General features: G+C 34.7%; 1 pseudogene; it reads right to left on the bottom strand.

The window, feature by feature from the left end:
* Window positions 1–1,283: 1,283 nt before the first annotated feature.
* On the bottom strand, window positions 1,284–20,571 carry LOC105309308 (annotated as a pseudogene).
* Window positions 20,572–20,926: the final 355 nt, after the last annotated feature.

The following is a 20,926-nucleotide window of genomic DNA, read 5'->3' as shown; positions in this document are numbered from 1 at the left end:
CCCAATAGATAAACTCTACTGGTGCTTTAGGTTCTTTAGCCAAATGAATGTATTTTTTGTGGTTGTTGTTGTTGAAAGGAAGGTAATATATTGTATTTCAGGGTATTAAAATAACCTTTATAAATGTCTTCGGGTAACCTTATGGATATTTTAATTTTTATTATCTTATTCTTAACACTTTTCAGTGCTTATGGCATTTAACAGTTTATTTAGTCCTGAATTTGTTTACTTCTATAGAATTTTTGATAAAAGCAAATTTAAATATGTGTTTAAATTGCTATCTTAATGCAGAAATCTAAACTTGCATTTTAGAAAATTAATTTCTGGTAGAAATGCACAGAATACATTTCAAAGGGAACAATAATGAAAGCAAAGGTTAGCTCAAAATGATGTATATCTATATTTATCTATTGAACGATCAATCGATCCACCTATCTATCCATCCATCTATCTCTTCAGAATGTGTTTGAGATGACTTCCAACTAAATAATTTAATTCAATAAAAATGAATGAATTCAACCAAAAAACCCATGCAAAATGAAGGTCGAATTCTATTTGACTCATGAGAAACAGTAGTAACCAAAACATTATAAAAATAATCATAGCTAAGTATTCCTAAGCATGACCTTTTGTTCTTTATATATCACTCTTTATTATAGCATTATTTAAACTAGCCATAACAAATTCTAGTAATTAGTGGCAAACAATATTTGTAATTAACACATATTTTGTACTCTGTTATGCAGTATCCTAAGTAGTTTTGTAGAGTAAGTCATTTAATTTTTGTAACTATATAAAATTATACTTCTAATTTAAAAATATATAATCTTTACACCCATTTCATAGATTATAAAACTAACATGCAGAGAGATTAGTTTACAACTTGTTCAAGAAAGCTAGTCTGTGGTACTGGTGAAATATGAATCTTAACCTTTTCTACAGATCTCATGCTTTTAAGCACTATATTTTATAATCTATAGTTGTTACTAATGCTTATATAGTAATAGTAATAATACTTATGTAACAATAAAATTATTAGTCACAAAATATATTTGAATGGCTTAAACATCACATTTTCATTTATTATTTATCCATCTGTGTAAGTCTAAATAGGTAGTCTATGGTATCTTTATTGAACTCATATAAATAAAATAACACATACATGGGAAGAAGAACTGAAATAAATAGAAAATATCAGCGTGACAATGAATAAGTTATATGTTAATTTTATGATTTAGTATGTTAAAGTAACTTCCAAAGCAAGAGGTGTATGTGAGCTAAGATTAACTCGCAGATGCATTAAACTTCTTCTGAAGGCAGAGAAGTTTCTTAATTTCAATCTTCATATCCTTATTTCTTATACTTTAGATAATAGGGTCGAAAAGGGGAGCAGGAACTGCAAACATCAATGCAATGGCTATACCCAAAATAGGTGGAAAATTGACAAAGATATTAATAATTTTATCTTTATAAGCTATATGAGGGATACACCACCAGAGAATATTGGAAAGACACCAAGAAGAGATGCATGAATAGAAAAGGCCTTCTGGAAGCCTCCCCAAAGAAGGAATCCTCAGGACTACAGTGATGATTCTGATGTAAGAAAAGGCAATAATCAGGACAGAGGAAATGATGGCAATAGCTTAGATCACATCGTCAATCAGGATCATGGACATGTCTGTATAGGCTAGACACAGCACAGGTTCAAAGTCACAGAAAATCTGATGGATTTGGTTGGGTCCACAGAAGGTCATTGTGGAAATCCATGCAATATTTGGGAGTAACACAAGAATGTCAAAGATATAAGACCTGTGGAGAGCTGAGCTCACAGCCAGGGGTCATAAAGATTGGGTAGCAGAGAGAATTACAGATGGTAACATATTTATCAATGGCCAGTCATCAGCAAAATCTCCTCTGAATTTCCCAGTGAATGAAAAAAAACACATCTGCAAGAGGCAGCCAATCATAGAGATGGTTTCCTTTTTACTGATGAGCTTGGAAAGCATCTTTGTGAATGATAGCTGTGGTGAACTAGATATCTAGAAATAAGAAAATGCTTATAAAATCATACATGGGATTGTGGAGATGAGTATCCATCCTGACTGCAAAAAATACAATGATATTCAAAAAACAATGAATATGTAGATGACAAACAAAGGGATGAACAAGAGGAAGTTACCATTTTCAAATTGGGAGAATCCAAAGAGAAACTTAGTCACCATAGTAGTTTGGTTACTTCTTACTGTGGTCTCAGTGGACTTAATTATGATGAGTAAAAAGACACAGCTCACTTCCTAGATAGAATGTAAGAAGTCAGATCTATTGGCTCATCCAAGAGTCAAATGAAGAAATGCCTTAGGTAAATGAGTTACCTCTATTATTCTCAGATTTATTAAACAGATATTTGTCTAGTGCCTACTACATGCCAAGTGCAACTGTAGGTTGTTGAGTTCAGTAGGGAAGAAAACAGTTTCTATTTTCATAAAACTTATATTCTATTGAAGGAGACAAACAATAATCAAATAAGATATTAATAATTTTATCTTTATAAGCTATATTAACTAAAATAAAGTAGTATATTAGGGACACTAATAATAATCACCTTTTATAAGAATGCCTCAAATCATTTAGAATCACATACTATATAAATTCTTTCATGGCTTTTGGCTATAGATTAGATCAACACTTTTACTTCTTTTCCTCTCTATATAATTATTGTAAAATTGTATTCTGCATTCCCAGTTTCTGGTATTCTGCTTCTTTATCAGACCACAGAGTCATTGTGAGTGTGGTTAGAGAAGAGGCTAAGTATTAAGGCACAGGTAACAAGGTGAAGCCTTGGTAGGAAACTCTATTTCCAATAGAGAACCCAGAATAAATGAAAAGAGAACCACCCAAACAATAAAGCTAGCTGATACTGGCCAGAATAGAAAGAAAAGACATGAGAAAATAAGCAGTAGAAGATTTTGGAAGTAAAAAGAGGGCCCAGTAGGTAATCTGCAAGTTCTTGCTTCAGAATTGGGCTCTTGAAATCTTTTCGGTCAGGTTCCTAAAGGGTCAGTCCATGAGAGATTTTGAAAAGGAACAGAAATTCTTAATAAATACCTAATCTTTCCTATTCTGATTATTTATATTCTGACAATGACCATCAAGGAATGAGAAGGTGAGAGCCAAAATGTGAGATTTCAGCACAATTAAGGGTTCTTGCTACAATGTCCCTTAAAAGTAGCATGAACTGTGAAGATGTCTCTAAAAGCAGTTTAAGAAAATTTATTAGGTGTACTCAGGGACTATTCCTCAGGCAGTTCAGAAAGTTGCCATAACAGATAGAAAATCAGTCAAGGAGAAATATTTAGAACATATTTATTGATGAATTAATACTAATAAGAAAAATTATTTTGGCTTTTTTTCTGAGAAAAATGCTAGCTAGATAACAGAGATGGACTTTAGAGCAGAAAAATGTACAATACAAAACAAATAAAAATAAAAACAAACAAAAACAATTAAAAAAAACAATATAATTTGCAGCCCAGTTTAATTTAAACACCGTTTAAAGAGTAAATAATTTACTTTTATAATTATATTAGAGTAAATCCATAAAAAATGTTTTTAAAAGTGAAAATCCATCTCCAATCTATAAAACAAATTTTGAAATGAAGAATTTTCACAGACACACTAGTGTAGATATTTATGTATTATCTTAGATATGTAATTACTCTCTTTGATTGTTTTATAGGAGGAAAGAATGTTAAATACATGTACATGGTCTGATTTTAGTTTTCAGTTAGAAAGATGAGTAAAAGAATGGTTTGTTTGTTTGTTTCTATTATAAGTGTGAGGATGGGTATAGATTACAGATAATGAGCTTTAATGACAAAACAACATAGAGAATATTGAATGGTTTACTAATGAAAACAAGTTTTTCAGTTCTAAGTTGCTAGTTTATTTAAGAAATATTTATTTATTTATTTATTTATTTATTTATTTATTTATTTATTTATTTATTTATTTATTTATTTATTTATTTATTTATTTATTTATTTATTATTGTGTGTCAATCTATGGTTTATTAGGCTTTAAGGATAAGTGACCAAATAAAATATCAAAGTGAAAGGAAATTATGGAGAAGGGGTAGATTTAGAGTAAAGTTAAGGACTTGTTTAAAAAGATTGACTTTGGGGTAGCAGTGGAACCTAAAAATGAAGGTATCCAATAAGCTGACACATAGACTGGTTTAAAGTTCAGAAGGATGTCTGCATTCATGTTCTATATATAGGAGTCATCCACATATAGGTGATATATGATAATTTAGCATGGATAAAAGTATCCATTGAGAGTATATAAATAGAATTTTTAAAGTGCATCAGACAGAGAATTGAGGCCTAGGAAAACAACTGCATGTCAGAAGATATGGGAGAAGAGGATTATAACAAGCAAATTGAGGAAAGAGCACCAAAACTTTTGGGAAACAGGTATGAGGTCACAGTTTCAAATAATGACAATAATTCAAGTAATATAGAAGTAGAAATATAAGAATCTATCAGATTAAGGTAACCATCAATGACCTTTAACAGAAATTTTTTCAGTGAAATGTAGGGGGCAGATTGAAGTAGGCTAATTAATTTAGACATGAAAATTTTATTGAGCATGTAATTTAGAGGCAGTGCGGCATAGACAAAAACATAAGATAGTATTCAAGACATGAGATTTGGAAACAAGCTGCACAAGTCTGAATCATAGCTCTAACCCCTAATTCTGTAACTTTTAGCAAATCATGTAAATTCTCTAATTTTCTTTTCTCATCTTTAATACAGGTAGAATACTTAGAAACAGTTACTGGAACACTCAACCACTGCTTTGTGGAGAACATCGCTACATTACTACTCCTATGTATGTAATGATGTCTGTGGAAAGACAGATAATTAAGTACAGTGTAATAAGTGTTATGAGAATTAAATATACTACACTAATTCTATGTGTGGAAAATATTGTTTGGGATAAATAATTTATTTCCTAGTATTGGAAAGATGCATAGAACTGAGACAGGGAAAAATCTTGTGCTTATGGAGAGGTATATTCCAGGCAAGAAGAATAACATATAAAAAGATTCAAAAACCAAAAGAGAGACTGATGTACTCCAGAAATTACAATTGTTACCTTTGGGTGAGCACTGTGTGTATGTGTGTGTACGTGTGTGTGTGTGTGTGTGTGTGTGTGTGTGTATGTGTGTGTGTGTAGTGGGGAGGATATGAGATGCCATTATGGTAGAAAATATTTGCAAAATATATATCAGACAAAAGATATATAAAAAATACATAAAAACTCAAAACCTAATAATTTGAAAACAAACTTTTTTTAAATGAGCAAAGTGTTTGAAAAGACATTTTACCAAAGAAGACATTTATATAGCAAATTAGTCCATAATAAATGCTCAATGTAAATGTCTTTGCTCATTAGAAAGTTTGAGTTAAAACCACAATAAGAGAAGCTTTAGAGGATATAGCAAGAAGTGTGCTACCTGGAAGAGAGCCCTCACCTGACCATGCCACCACCCTAATCTTGGACTTCCAGCCTCCAGAATTGTTCTAAAAGACATAGTTGTTTCTCCCATGCTCTCTGTTGAGTTGATCATGAAAACACTGCATGAGCTTTGTGGAGAGGTCAATGTCATAAAGAACTGAGTTCTCCTATCAGCCAGTGAAGATTGACCAAAAGCCATGTGAGTGTGCTGTGTTAGATGTGAGTCCTTCGAGCCTTCAAATGACAGCAGACCCAGCCAACATCTTGGCTGCAGTCTCATGAAAGACTCTGAGCCAGAATCACCTAACTGAGCTACTTCCAAATTTCTGAGATAAATGCTACAGAAAATCTGAGATAATTACCATTTGTTGTCTTAAGCCACACACACACTTACACACACATACACACAAAAAAACAATGATATACATTACCATTACACAGCTATAAGAATGATTACATTTTTATAAAACAAAAACAAAACATTTGCCAATACTAAGTGCTAGGGTGAATGTGGAACAACTGGATTTTTCATATATTGCTACTGGGAATACAAAATATAGCCACTGTGGAAAAAAGTTTAGCAGTTTCTTGTAAAATTAAATGCACACTTACTATTTGATCCAGCAATCCCACTCCTAGTACTTACCCAAAAGAAATGAAAGCTTGTGATCACCCAAAAACCATTAAAGAAATACTTATAATGGCTTTATTTATAGAACTATAAACAATCCAAATGACCTCCAACAGGTAAGTGGGTAAACAAACTGTGGTACCTCTATATAATGGAATACTATTCAGCAATAAAAATGAATACGTCACTAATATACATAAAACATGAGTAAATTTCAAATGCATTATGTTAAGTGAAAGAAGCCAAAGGCTATGTACTGTCTAATTCCATCTATACGACTATTAAGGACTGAATGTGCTCCTCATCCAGTGTGTATGTTGAAACCCTACACTCTAATGTGATGATATTAGGAAATAGGTCCTTTGGCAGATAATAAAAATTAGATGAGGTTTATATTATTGCCCTTTTAAGAGTCTTGAGAGAGCTTGTTTTCCTCTGCTCACCACCACGGGAGGGTTAAATGAGAAGACAGACATTTGCAGACATCATCAGATCTGCTGGTATCTTGATTTGGGACTTCGCAACCTTCAAAACTGTGAGAAATAAATGTGAGTTGTCTACCAAGAACATGGCATTTTTGTTACAGTGGCCTTAACAGGCTAAGACAAAGACCTTCTAGAGAGGCAAAAGTATTAGAATAGAAAACAGATAATGGTTGCTGGGGGATGAGATGATAGAAGATGTCTATTATAAAGGGCACTGTGAAAGAACTTGCTGTTGAGAGAGGGGGAAAGGGGTGGACTTGTTTTAAAACTTGATTTTGGTAGTGGTTACATGGTTCTATACATTGCATCTAATGAATCCATACACGATTCTATGTAAAAAATCATAGAACTGTTTGGAAAAATTTGTAAATTTTACTATGCATAAGCTAAAAATGATTAACATTAAAAGTCCACAAAATTAGAAATGTATAGCAAAATTATTGGAATGAAAAGTCTTCGGTCAAGATGGTAGAGGAGGTAAATGTTGGGCTAGCCTACTCTCACAATTACATCAAAATTACAACTAAACTATACAATGGCCATCATTGAGAGTCACCTGAAGTCTAGCTGAATAGGACTTTTACAATTGGGAACACACAGAAGAGGTCACCTCAAGACTGGTAGGAGGGGTGGAGATGCAAAACAGGCTGGTCCCACACCTACATATGGGGGTTGAAAAATGGAAGAAGTATCTTGGCTGCAGCGGTCCCCCCAGAATAAGGGGTGCCATCCCCAAATCGGGCTCCCCAGCCCAGGGTTCCAGTGCTGGGAAATGAAGTCCCCACAACTTCTTGCTGTAAAAACCAGCGGAGATTGTGGCTGAGTGAGATGAAGGGCTGAGTCATAGAATTTCCTCTTTATGAACCCACACATGAACTTACTCGCTGATGGACTCATTCACTCTGAGCTCAAGGGCTGGGGCAGCAGCTCAAGAGACATCAGGGATATATGGGAATGAACTGAGTTGCCTGGCTTCAGGGTGAGGGCTGGAGAGGCAACTATCTCCCAGACAAAAGTTCTGACAGAGGGCATTGTTCTTTTGTTGAACCCTCCTCTGCCTAGCTTGAAACCCTAGACAGTTGCCATATCTGAATTTCCATGAACATAGCTAACCCTGGTCACTCCACACTGCTGATTCCCTGATACCTCACCCCTCACAAGGTGCAGACCCACCCAAGCTGCTTCCAGTGGCTTTACCAGACAAATGACCTGTCTTGGGTAATGCTCTGACTTTATTAAAAGCTCTCAAAGATCCACAAAACATAAACAAGCATCTGGCCTTGGCATGCCCTGTACCTCTTGCTGAGCAGCCCCAAAACCAGCACTAGGAGTAGGTGGTCTTGCTTCACAGCTTGGCTTCTTGAGGCATATCCAGCCCCTTTGGGGTAATGGCTATTTGCAGATTGGTGGCTAATGCCAAGTGTTCTTGGGCAGAGCATAGGCTGTAGCTAAACTTGGCCTATGGCAAGGCCCCTCCCAGGACACCTTAGCCTACAAACCCAGTGGCTGGCTTTTATCTGAGCCAGAAAACCACTCGAGGTCACATCTAAGGATGACATACCCAAAAGGCAGACAGGACAGGCACCAGAGCCCTGCTAAAATGAATCCTGCTCTGTAGGATCAGCCCCTGGGCAACAGATTTTCCACTAGTCATGGTCAGTCATCACAATCAGTCCAAGGATCAATCCTTTCCAATGACGAGCAAACAACAACCAAGGCTCAACTACAGCAGAAGGGCACACACAAACCATACAAGGGACATAGGCAGAGCGCCCAGCTCAGGTGACTTCGGAAGACTTTGCCACTGTGACCCATAGCATGCCTACTACATAAAGCCACTCTACTAAGACCAGGAGACATAGCAACCCTACCTAACACATAGAAACAAACACAAGAAGGCAGCCAAAATAGGAAGACGTAAAAACATGTCCCAACAAAACAAAATTCCAGAAGAAGAACTAAGCAAAATGGAGACAAGCGATCTACCAGATGCAGAGTTTGAAACAGTGGTTATAAAGATATTCAATGAACTTAGAGAAAAATTAGATAAACTAGGTGATAAGTTTAACAAAGAGATAGGAAACATAAAAGTGAAGATTGAAAACATAGAAACGAACAGTCAGAAGTGAAGAATATGGTAACTGAAATGAAGAATACCTTAAGAAGAATTAACAGTACACTAGATGAAGTGAAGGATCAAAATCAGCGATTTAGAATATAAGTAAGCAGAAAAAAATCCAGTCAGAACAGTAACAAGAAATAAGCATTTAAAAAAATGAGAATAATAGAAAAATGAGAATGGGGCTACATTAAGTGTACAAATATTTGCATCATAGGGATACCAGAGGAGAAGAGAGAGAGCAAGGAATTGAAAACTTATTTTTAAAAATGACTGAAAACTTCCCTAATCCAGTGAAGGAAATAGACATACAAGCTCAGGAAGAGCAGAGAGTATCAAATAAGATGAATCCAAAGAGGTCCACACCAAGACACATCATAATTAAAATGCCAATGGTTAAAGATAAGAAGAGAATCTTAAAAGCAGCAAAAGAAAAGCAGTTAGTTACCTACAAGAAAGCTCCCATAAGACTGTCAGTTGATTTCTCAACAGAAACTTTGGCGGTCAGAAGGGATTGGCAGGAAATATTTAAAGTGATGAAAGGCAAGGACCTACAACCAAGATTACCCAGCAAAGCTATTATTTAGAATTGAAGGACAGATAAAGAGATTCCCAGATAAGAAAAAGCTAGAGTTCATGATCACCAAGCAAGTATTATAGAAAATGTTAGATGGACTTCTTAAAGAAGAAGGAAAAAAAAGAAAGAGAAAAAAGATGAATAATAAAATGGCAATAACTACATATCTAACAACAACTACTTTAAATGTAAATGAATTAAATGCTCTAATTAAAAACTAGAGTGGCTGAATGGATAAGAAAACAAGACCCTTACCTTTGCTGCCTATAAGAGACTCACTTCAGATTGAAAGACACACAGACTGAAACTAAAGGGATAAAAAAAAAGATATTTCTTTAAAATGGAAACAAAAGTAAAAAGCTTGGGTAGCAATACTTATACCAGACAAAATAGACTTTAAAACAAAGGCTATAACAAGGGACAAAGCATGACCGAGTTATCCCACTTCTGGTTATTTATCTGAAGAAAGCCAAAACACACTTAATAGGTACATGTGAGTCCATATATTCACTGCAGCATTATTTATAATAGCCAAATATAGAGGCAACCTAGGTGATCATCAATGAATGAATAGATAAAGGATGAGTGACTATATGTATACACACACACACACACACACACACACATATAATATATATATGTAATATATACATATATATAACATATATTCTGTAATATTCCATTATATATAATGGAATATATATTACATATATACATATATACAGTAATTACTCAGCCATAAATAAGAATAAAATCTTGCCATCTGCAACAATATGGATAGACCTAGAGGATATTGTGCTGAGTGAAGTCAGACAGAGAAAGACAAATATCATATGTGGAATCTAGAGAACAGGATAAACAAACAACAGAAACAAGCTCAGAGATACAGAGAGCATTTCGATGATTGTCAGATTTGAGGGAGGGTAGGTGAAAAGGGATGGGGTTAAGAAATATAAATGGTTAGTTACAAAATAATCATGGGGATGTAGAGTAAAGCGTAGGGAATAGAGTCAGTATTATAATAATTATGTATGACGTCAGATAGGTACTGGACTTATAGGGGTGATCGCTTCAAAAGTTATATAAATATCTAATCATTGTGCTGTACACCTGAAAATAATATAATATTGTATGGCAACTGCAATAGAAAAAAAATTTAAAAAACACAAAAATTTTAAAAAATTTTAAAGTATTGGAATGGAAATGGACGTATTAGATAGTTCTTTAGGAGAGAAAATTAGAAAGACTTAGTTATATATGGAAGTTGCAAGAGAGAAAGAAATCATGTATAACAACAAATTTTGCCTTTGATAGCTGAGTAAATATGACTTATTAGACAAAATGAGTATAAACCAAATATGTTTTCAATAAATTTGTTAGTGAAAAGCAGAGAGGAGAGAGAGAGAGAGGGAATTAACACTAGGAATATGAAAGAAATAATAGTTTAAGGTTATGTGCCTACTTTATGTTTTACCAAATGAATATCTATATACTCAAAAGGAACAGTCAATACAAAGTAGAAAGTCCAAAAACAAACAACCACAAAATCAAAAACCATGTTAGAAAAATGAGGTTGGTACATGAAACAAAGTTCCTTGGAAAGCAAGAGAAGATGAAGCAGAGAGAAGCATACATAACGTATGAATATGAGTAAAAACTGAATTAAGAATTTATGTAGAAGAAAAATAAAATGATTTTTTGCTTTATCATATCAAGTTTCTCAATTGAATTGCAGATGAGTTAATTTTCTGAGAATAGATAAGAATTTTAATGACAGAAGATTTGAAGGAAATGGCTGAAATTCCCCAAGTGGAAAAATGAGGAAATTAATATATTCAAATATTTATTGCCTACTTGAGGTTGGTAGCATGCTTTTTTTTTTTCTTCAGAAATGTTCAGGAATTTAGTTATAGTGTCTAAAATGCTAATGGTGGCATTGATCCAAGGCATTTGGTAGGGTAGGAATACTTTTGTCAAGGGGAAAAAAATTCAGAGATTATGCAGAAAGTGTTACAAGTTATGGATCTTGAAGTTCAAGATGAAAGAATAAAAATGTAAAGAAAACAGAGCATTGATAATTGTGTGAAAATAGAGGTCTATAGACTGAATATTTCAATGAGGTTAAGAGTAAATATATAATACAATATATAAAGAACCCTAAAGATCCTACCCAAAACTGTTAGAACTGGCCAATGAATTCAGTAAAGTAGGAGGAAATAAAATTAATATTCAGAAATCAGTTGCATTTTCATACACCAGTGATAAAATATCAGAAAAAGAAATTAAGAAAACAATCCCATTTACAATTGCATCAAAAACAACAAAATACTCAGGAATCAAATTAACCAGGAGATAAAAGACCAGTTCTCCAAGAATTATGTCATTGAAAAAACAAATTGAGGAAAATACAAATAAATAGAAGCATAGATCATGTTCATGGGTAGAAAAAAATCAACATCGTTAAAATGGCCATGCTACACAAGGCAATCTATAGATTCAATGCAATCCCTATTAAAATACTAATGGCATTTTTCAAAGAACTGGAACAAATTATCCAAAAATTTTTATAGAACCATTAGAGATCCTAAGTATCCACAGCAATCTTGAAAAAAGAAAAAAAAAATAAGCAGAAAGAGGTATCACACTATCTGATATATATACTACAAGCTTATAGAAATAAAAACAGCATAGTACTGGCATAAACAAAGTAGGCAAGAATATACAATGGTGTAAAGACAATCTCTTCAACAAATGATGCTGGCAAAACTGGATGGATAAATGGAAAAAAAATACTGGACCATCACCTTATACCACATGCAAGAATAGACTCAAAATGGATTAAAAATTTAAATGTAAGACCTCAAACCATAAAACTTTTAAAAGCAAAAATAGGCTGTAATCTCTTTGATATTGCTATTAGTAATTTTTTAATATATATCTCCCCCTCAGACAAGGGAAACAAAGAAAAATAATAAACAAATGAGACTATATCAAACTAAAAAGGTTTTACACAGAAAAAGAAGCCATCAACAAAACAAAAAGACAATTGACCTATTGGAAGAAGATATTTGCTTATGATACATTAGATAAGCAGTTAATAACCAAAATATATAAAGAACTCATACAATTCAACAACAACAAAAAGTCCAATTTAAAACTGGTCAGAAACCTGAATATTTTTCTAGAGGAAATGCAAGTGGCCAATAGAAATATGAAAAAATGTTCAAGATCACTAATCATGAGAGAAATGCAAGCTAAAACCACAATGACATATGACCTGACACCTGTCAGAATGGCCATTGTCAATAAATCAAATATCAACAAGTGCTGGAGAGGATGTGGAGAAAAGAGAATCCTCATACACTGTTGGTGGGATTGCACATTAGTACAGCCAATATAGAAAACAGTTTAGACATTTCTCAAAAAATTAAAAATTGACATGTCTTTTGACCCAGCAATTGCACTTCTGGGTATTTATTCAAAGAAAACCAAAACAATAATTTGTAAAGATCTATGCACCCCTATGTTCATGGCAGCACAATTTACAATAGCTAAGATATAGAGGCAACCTAAATGCCCATCGACAGACAATTGGATAAATTACTGTTCATATATACAATGGAATATTACTCAGCCATTAAAAAATAAAATCCTACCATTCGCAATGACATGGACAGACTTAGAGGTTATAATATTGAGTAAAATAAGTCAGATAAAGATAAATACCATGTGATTTCACTTATATGCAAAATCTAAGGAACCAAAAGAACAAACTAGTTGGACAGACTCACAAATATAGAGGACCATGTGGTGATGGCCAGAAAGGAGGGGAATGGAGAGCTTAGAGAAAGCAGAAAGGTTAAAGAAGTTCAAATTAGTAGTTGATAGAGGGTCATGGGGTTGGGAAGCATGACATAAGAAATGCAGACAGCAGTAAGGCAAAGGCTATGTGTAGAGCCAGAGGGAAGATAGAGTAATCAGGGAATCATTACATAAACTATATAAATGTCTAACCAATGTACTATATACTTGAAATTAATAAAAAAATGATATAAGCACCCTGATGTTTATTGCACCATTGTTTGTGGTAGTCAATACTGGAAAATACTTAAGTGTCCTATGATAGATGATTAGATAAAGAAGAGGTGGTACATATATACAATGGAAAATGACTTAGCCATAAGAAAAGATGAAATACTGTCATTTGCAACAACATGAAAGGATCTTGAGATAATCATGCTAAGTGAAATAAGTCCGACGGAAAGTGTTGAGAACTATATGATTTCAATTATAAGTGGAATATAAAATTGAAAACAACAAATGAACAAGACAATCAACTAGAGACTCATGGACACAGACAACAGTTTAGTGGTTACAAGAGGAAAAGGGAGAACCAAGGAGGTAGATAAGGGTAAAGGGGGTCCAATCTATGACAGAAGAGCTATTGATTTTAGGTGATGAACACACAATGCAATATACAGATGATGTATTATTGAATTGTACACTTGAAACATCTATAATTTTATTAATCAATGTCGCTCCACTAAATTTAATAATAAACAAATAAGTAAGTAAATAAATAAATAAATGTTTAAAGTGGGATGTTTACTATATTTCTAAGATCTAGACATGAGATAAAATTGATTAAATGAAATCAAAGTCATTTGGCAAAAGATTATAAGAAGGTATTAGATGAGTCATTTCTGTGTATTTTTGTTTTGTTTTAATTTAATTCTTAAATTACAGATGACATACGATGTTATATTTGTTTCAGGTATACAATATAGTGGTTAGACATTTATATACCTTACAAAGTAATCCCCACAATAAGCCTAGTATCCATTTAGCACCATAAATAGTTATTAGAACATTATTTACTATATTCCTTATGCTGTACTTTACACCTCTGGGATTATTTTTTAACATTATTTTATTATTACTTTGAAGTATACAGTACATTAGTTAGACATTGATATAGTTTATAAAATGATCCTCTTGATTGCTCTTTCTCTCCTCTGGCTCTATACACTTAGCCATTACATTAATGTTGACTGCATTTCCCATCTCTGTGACCATTTATCAACTACTAATTTGTATTTCTTTAACCGTTCACCTCTTTCTCCCAGCCCCTCAACCCCCATCACCTCTGGCCATCACCACATGGTCCTCTATATTTGTGAGTCTCTGTTCAATTAGTTTGTTCTTTTGGTTCCTTAGATTCTGCATATAAGTGAAATTGTATGGTAGGTCTCTTTTCTGTCTGACTTATTTCACTCAGCATAATAACCTCTAAGTCCATCCATGTCATTGTGAATGGTAGGATTTTATTTTTTTAATGGCTGAGTAATATTCAATTGTATATATGAGCAATAATTTATTTATCCAATTGTCTGTTGATAGGCATATTTTGGCTATTATAAATTATGCTGCCATGAACATAGGGGTGCAAAGATCTTTACGAATTATTGTTTTGGTTTTCTTTGGATAAATACCCAGAAGTGCAATTGCTGGGTCAAAAGGTATATTCATTTTTAATTTTTTGAGAAATGTCTAGACTGCTTTCCATAGTGTATGAGGATTCCTTTTTCTCCGCATCCTCTCCAGCACTTATTGATCTTTGATTTATTGACGATGGCCATTCTGACAGGTGTCAGGTCATATCTCATTGTGGTTTTAGCTTGCATTTCTCTGATGATTAGTGATCTTGAGCATCTTTTCATACATCTATTGGTTATCTATATTTCCTTTTTGGAAAAATATCTATTCATTTTTAATCGGATTATTTATTTTTTGTTGTTGAGTTGTATGAATCCTTTATATGGTTTGGATATTAACTCCTTATCAGATGTTTCATAAGCAAATATCTTCTTCCATTCAGTCAATTGTCTTTTCATTTTGTTGATGGCTCCTTTTGCTGTGTAAAATCTTTTTAGATTGATGTAATCCCATTGTTTATTTTTTCTTTTGTTTCCTTTGCCCAAGGAGATATGTTCAAAAATAAATTACTAGTAGTAGTATCAGAGAGATTACTGCCTACGTATTCTTATAGAAGTTTTATAGTTTTGAGTCTTACGTTTATGTCTTCAATCCATTTTGAGTCTATTCTTGTATACAGTGTCAGAAAGTAGTCCATTTTTTTTGCATGTATCTGTCCAATTTTTCCAACACCATTTGTTAAAGAGGTTGTCTTTACCCCATTGTATATTCTTGCCTCTTTTGTCATAAATTATATGTGTGGATTTATTTCTGGGATCTCTATTCTGTTCCATTGATCAATGTATCTGTTTTTATGTCAGTGCCATGATGTTTTGATTACTGTAGTCTTGTAATATAGTTTATATCAGGTATTGTAAAACCTCCACATTTGATCTTTTTTCTCAAGATTGGTTGGCTAATCAAGTTCTTTTATTAATCCATATAAATTTTTGGATTATTTGTTCTGGCTCTCCGAAAAATTCCATTGGTATTTTGATAAGGATTGCACTTAGATTGCTTTGGGTAGAATGGTCATTTTAATGATGTTGATTCTTCCTATCTATCAGCATGATATATGCTTCCATTTATTTGCATCTTCTTTAATTTCTTTTTTCAATGACATCATATTCTGAGAACTGGTCTTTTATCTCCGTGGTTAATTTGATTCCCAGGTATTTTGCTGCTTTCGATGCAATTATAAGTGAGATTATTTTCTTAATTTCTCTTTTCAAAAGTTCATCATTGGTGTATAAATATGTAACTGACTTCTGAATATTAACTTTGTATCCTGCTACTTAACTGAAATCATTGATCAGTTCTAAGAGATTTTTGGTGGAATCTTTAGGGTTCTCTCTACCTAAGGTCATGTTATTGGCAAATAACAAGAATTTTACTTCTTCCTTTCCAATTTGGATGTCTTATATTTCTCTTTCTTGTTGCATTGCTGTGGCTAAGATTTCCAATACAGTGTTGAAGAGGAGTGGTGAAAGTACGTGTCCTTGTCTTATTCCTGATCTTAAGGAAAACACCTTTAGCCTTTCCCCATTGAGTATAATGTTAGCTGTAGGTCTGTCATATATGGCCTTTATTATGTTAAGGTATGTTTCCTCTATTCCCATTTGTTGAGAATTTATTTTCTTAAATGGATTCTGGATTTTGTAGAATGCTTTTTCTGCATCTATCAATATAAACATGCAGTTTTTATCTTCTGATTTGTTAATGTGGTATATCACATTAATTAATTTGCAGGTATTTTACCCACCTTGCAACCTAGGAATAAATCCAACTCGATCACGGTGTATCATAGTTTTAATGTATCGCTGAATTCGGTTTGCTAATATTTTGTTGATTTTTTTTTTTTTTTTTTTTTTTAACCATTTCTTAACATCTTTGTCTGGTTTTGGAGTCAAATTTATGGTGGCCTCATAAAAAGAGTTAGGGGGACTTCCCTCTTCTTGAATTTTTTGGAACAGTTTAAGAAGAATAGGTGCTAATTCTTCTTTGAATGATTGGTAAAATTTGCCTATGAAGTCTCCTGTCCAGATTTTTGTTTTTTGGAGGGAGGTTTTTAATTACTGATTTGCTTTCATTCTTGGTAATCAGTTGGTTCAGATTTTCTGTTTCTTCTTGACTCAGTCTTGGGAGATTGTTTGTTTCCAGGTATGTATCCATTTCCTCCAGAATGTCCAGTTTGTTGATGTATGATTGCTTTAGTATTTTCTTATGATCCTTTGTAATTCTGTGGAGTCTGTAGTTATTTCTTTTTTTTATTTCTGATTTTATTTATTTGAGTCCTCTCTCTTTTTTCCTTGATGAGTCTGGTTAAGGTTTTGTCAATGTTGTTTATCCTTTCAAAGAACCATCTCTTGGTTTCATTATCTTTTGTATTGTTTTTCTAGACTCTATTTTTTTTTCACTCTGATCTTTATTATTTCCTTCCTTCTATTCACTTTGGGCTTTGTTTGCTGTTTTTTTTCTAATCTAGTGTAAGTTTAGATCGTTTAAGCTATTTTTTGTTTGTTTCTTGAGGTAGGCCTGTATTGCTATGAATTTTTCTCTTAGAACTGCTTTCACTGTGTCCCACAGATTTGAATCACTGTTTTCATTTTCATTTGTTTCTAGGTATCTTTTGATTTCTTCCTTGATCTCATTATTAACCCATTCATTGTTTAGTACCATGTTATTTAGCCTTCATATGTTTGTGTATTTTCCAGTTTTTTTCTTGTAGTTGGTTTCTAGTTTCATACCATTGTGATCGAAGAAGACGGTTAATATGTTTTCAATCTTCTTAATTTTATTGACATTTGTTTTGTGTCCTAACATGTTGTCTATTCTAAAAATCATTCCATATGCACTTGAGAATAATATATATTCTGCTCCTTTGGGATGAAATGGTCTGAAAAAATCTGTTAAATCCATTTGGTCTGGTGTGGCTTTTAGGCTCATTGTTTCTTTGTTGATTTTTTTGTCTGAAAGATCTGTCTATTAGTGTCAATGGGGTGTTAAAATCTCCCACTATGAGTGTTGATCTCTCCTTTTAAGTCAATTAATATTTGTTTTAAGTATGTAGGTGCTCCTACATTGGGTGCATATATATTTACTAGGGTTATATCCTCTTGATTTATTGATCCCGTTATCATTTTGTAATGTCTTTTTTTGTCTCTTATAAAAGCCTTTGTTTTAAAATCTATTTTGTCTGATTAAATATTGTTACCTCAACTTTTTTTTAATTTATTTTCAAATGAAATATCATTTTCCATCCTTTGACTTTCAGTCTGTTAGTGTCATTTGATCTGAAGTGGGTCTCTTATAGACAGCATATGCATGGATCTTGTTTTCGTATCTATTAGGCTACCCTATGTTTTTTGATTGGAGCATTGAATCCATTTACATTTAAAATGATCACTGATAGGTCCATACTTACTGCCATTTTATTATTTGTATTTTTTTCTCTTTCTTCCACTTTTTTTTTTTTTTTTTTACAGAATTCTCTTTAACATTTCTTGTAATAGTGGCTTGTCGGTGATGAATTTCTTAAACTTTTCCCTGTCTAAGAAACTCTTTATCTCACCTTCCATTTTAATTGAAAGCCTTGCTGGGTAGATTATTCATGGTTGTGGATTCTTGTTTTTCATAACTTTGAATATTTCTTGCTATTCTCTTCTTGCCTGCAAAGTTCCTGTGAAAAATCAGCAGACATTCTTATGGGGGTACCCTTGTAATAACTAGCTGCCTTTCTCATGCTGCTTTTAAGATTCTCTCTTTATCTTTGACCTTTCTCATTTTAATTATGTTGTGTTTTGGTGTGGGTCTGTTTGAATTCTTCTTGTTTGGGATTCTGTAGTTCTGAGACTTTTTTGTCTAATTCCTTTGCCAGATTAGGGAAGTTTTCTGTCATTATTTCTTCAAATAGATTCTCAATCACTTGCTCTCTTTCTTCTCCTTTGGGTACTCCTATGGTGCTGACATTGTTATGCTTCATGGTGTCCCTGAGGTCTCTTAAGCTATTCTAATATTTAAATTTCTTTTTTTCTTTTTTCATTCTGATTGGGTGTTTTCTGTTTGTTTCATCCCTCATCCTTGGTCAGATGGGCTTATGTGGAAGGTGTCTGGTGTAGTCCAGTGGCACACTCTCGCTGATCCCTTGTGCTGGGGGCTCTGGACATGATCTATATGTGGATCATGTGTGATCTTCTGTTGTAGCTAAGCCTTTATTGGTGTTAGTTTATCAGTGTATGAATTAACACTCAGGCAGGCTGACTGTGGGAAATGCCTGCATCCACAGGGTATGAGTTGCTATGTGGGTGCTGACCCCACTGAGCGGGATTTGCCCTAGTAGGTTGAGATCCTCCTTCATATGTACTGTTTATGGGACTAGTCATGAGTTGCTCTCTTATGTTCTAGTGTAAGCTTCCAGGTGCATTGGTTTTGTGGCCCAATGTTCCCCGCAGTAAGCCAAGGTTAGACGTTGCATTTGATTGCTCAAGGATACCTGGTGCAAACTACAAAGCGATCTATAGATGGCTGTTGCCTGTGCTAGATCTATAGGTATGTGGAAGAGACAATGCTGTAGGCTGCAGTCCAGTTACCCTCCACCCTCCATACCTGGTCTAGGACAGTTTAACAGAAGATCAGTGCTCCTCAAGGCCTGATACTATCTGTCAGTAACCCGTAAGTCTCTGGAACTGGAATTGGCTCTGGGTAATATGTGTGTTGAGTGATGCAGGTACCCCAGGAGATACCTGAATTTATTGAGCAGAATTTCCTCTGCCACTGCAGTGTCACATTACATGCCAGCACTAATCTCTGTGGCTCCTTGTACAAGTTTCAGTTCATAACAAAGCCAACTACTGCTTCCCTCGGGCCTGCAGACATCCAAGCTCTGTTTAAGAATTAATTACTGAAACTCATGAGCATGAGTTTGTTGCCCACCACCAAAAGCTTTTCCTGGGTGGATGGGCTTTGCATGGGCTGCACGAACTGAGTGCTGTTGTTTGTTGCTGAGCTTGTGATGCAAAGAAAGCACAGGATGGGACTAGGTTGCCTGGGAGCAGGTTTGCCACAGGTAATTTGTGGGTTAAATGAGGCATTGTCTCAGTGAGGGATATATTGCAAGAGATTTACTGCCAATTCTGGGACTATGGGCTCCCACCAAAGTCAGATATCACTGTGTGACCTACTATCATCTGTGACGGGCCCACAAAACCCCTGAGATTTGGCCAAGCAATACTGTATCTCATGCTGGTGGAAGTGATCTTCCTGTCACTGTATTTCCTAAACTTTGCTCACTTCCCTGGCTGAGATCTGTTGACTGTGCAGAATGCACAACTCCGGCCAGGCGTGGGGCAGGGGCAGCTGCCTGTCAACATGCTGTGAGCATTTTGAGGATTGAATGGAGCAGGATCTCAGGGAGTCAAGGGCTATCAGGCCAATACAGCCTTAGTTTTTTGCAATTTCTGTCTCTGCGCATTTCTACAGTAGTCACAGTTCACTGTGAGACCAGCTGCTCTCTGGGGCAGTCCCACAAACCTCTCAAATCTCCCTCAGAGATATTGCAGCCCTTAAACAGCAGGCCCACAACTGTTTTCCCCAAAAGGCACTCACTGAACTAGCCAAGGTCTGTTGCCTGTGCATAATGGGCAACCTCAAAATCATAGATCAGAGCAAGAGCAGCTGCTGTCTGGGACTGGCCCACAGATCCCCGAGATCCATCCAAATTCATGTTGGCAACAGTGATCTTCTTGAAATTGTCCCCAAAATGCATGCTCACAGTACTGACTGTGAATGTTTGGCGAATGGTGCAGAGTGAGGCAGTCTCCCCGCAATAAGCTGCCCTGGGAAATCTGTAGGATGGGTGGGTCAGGCTGATCTCCTTAGGCTAGTGAAGCTTCTGAATTGGCCATGTTGGAGGGATTGCACAGGCAAGTTGGTGTGGTCAGAAGATTACCCAGTAGGGGGCTCAGACTATGGCACAGTGGCAATGCCTGTCAAGCCCTTGTCAGGGCACCAGATAATGCGGTCTTTCCCCATATGAATCTTGCATGAGCTTCTGACCCACTGCTGGTGCCCAGGATGAGTGTCGGCAGGCAAGAGAGACTGTGTGTTGGCGTCTAGGATTT

Source organism: Pteropus vampyrus, unplaced genomic scaffold (genome assembly GCF_000151845.1).
Source record: "Pteropus vampyrus isolate Shadow unplaced genomic scaffold, Pvam_2.0 Scaffold715, whole genome shotgun sequence".
Taxonomy (NCBI): domain Eukaryota; kingdom Metazoa; phylum Chordata; class Mammalia; order Chiroptera; family Pteropodidae; genus Pteropus; species Pteropus vampyrus.
This window is presented reverse-complemented; position numbering and strand designations above follow the sequence as displayed.